Source organism: Cyprinodon variegatus, unplaced genomic scaffold, assembly GCF_000732505.1.
Source record: "Cyprinodon variegatus isolate N-32 unplaced genomic scaffold, C_variegatus-1.0 Scaffold673, whole genome shotgun sequence".
Classification (NCBI taxonomy): Eukaryota; Metazoa; Chordata; class Actinopteri; order Cyprinodontiformes; family Cyprinodontidae; genus Cyprinodon; species Cyprinodon variegatus.
The window spans coordinates 27,132-28,590 of record NW_015151126.1 but is presented as its reverse complement, the minus strand read 5'-3'; positions in this window follow the sequence as shown (position 1 = coordinate 28,590).

Sequence of the window (1,459 nt, the reverse complement as noted above, 5' to 3'; positions counted from 1 at the left end):
TAACTCCAAACCTAAGGGAAAAACAAAGAGAGCAGAAGAGGATCCTTGGCGCCCTCTGGTGGGCAAGCCTGAGGATCCCAACAGTTTTAGTATTGCTCATGAGGTATACCAATCATTTTGTATTAAGTAGTCTATTAGCTCAGTTATTTTTTTTATTGTAATACAATCTGACTTGCAAATATTAATAAAAATCCTTGTACTGCAAGCCAAAGCATCTTAAATTGAATTATAACTGACTTATAACTATTTTTTTGTGTCAGTTTAAGATTTCGTTGATTTAGCTCCATATTCCTCACAGACTAAACAGTATAAAGGCAACTTTATACCAAAATTAATTTATTTTTTAATAATTGCTTTCTAATGGTGAAAGTTTGGAAGTTACAAGATTAGGAGGGGAAAGGAAGAACAGAGGTGGTCATTTATTAGATAGCTGACTTTAGAAAGGTTTGTGCATAGATTTGTGCTTTTAGTGGCTTGGTTTAAAAAAGCCTGCAGTTATCTATCAGAAACACACAAAGATTCCAGTGCTTACTATTGTTTTTATTACAACCGTGTTATGAATTCTTTGGTATCTGGTCCATTTCTTTAACTTAAATTCAGTTCAAATTCACAACATATGTCATTTCAATGCACTTTACAGAGACAATGATGAAATCATACAGACAGATCGGTCAAAAGGTATTCTATCAAAAACCCAGCTGACTGCATCCAGTCACTGACCTTGCAAGATTGTTGACTCTGCAGCAATATCTCACAACAATCATTAAATTAACATCCTAGGACTCAAAATCTATCTGATATTTGTGCAATATTGGTCTCCGTAATTTTGAGTAAGTTGGTAAACAGGGGCGGATCTAGAAAAATATTAATGGGGTAACGAGAGGGGGGCAGGCATTTTTGAGGGGTGGCAACATATGGCATTTGTTTACACTGAATTTAATCACAGTTATCACAGTTTGGTGAGAATAGTATGTACAGTAAGTGTTTCATGTGACACAGTTCATATTAGAAATACATCGTATAATGTGATCTCACTTAATAGGAGATAGAAGAATGATAACACTACTTCTAGAGGGTTATTATCACAGGAAAGGTATTAAGGTAAGACACAGGTGCTGAGTCGCAGATGTGAGATATTGATTGTCAGAGAGGCAGCTTTGCAGCATTTGCACAAGAAGAAACTATAGAAAGAAAAACTTACCCATCAGAGATCTATGGACTGAGCTGTTCTAAAGTGAGCATAACCACACAGTAGAAATAAATGGGTCAAGGCACCCAAACAAGGTACCGGACATCCATGCATTGTTTACTCTGAGCACACATTTACCCCATTTGTTCCTGAGTAACTTGACATACAGCAGTTAAGGCAACATGAAAGGGACATTTCATGCATGTAAATATGCTGTAGATAGAGCTGCTGTATCAGCAAATCAACAAAAAGGCAGGTACTGTATGTTAC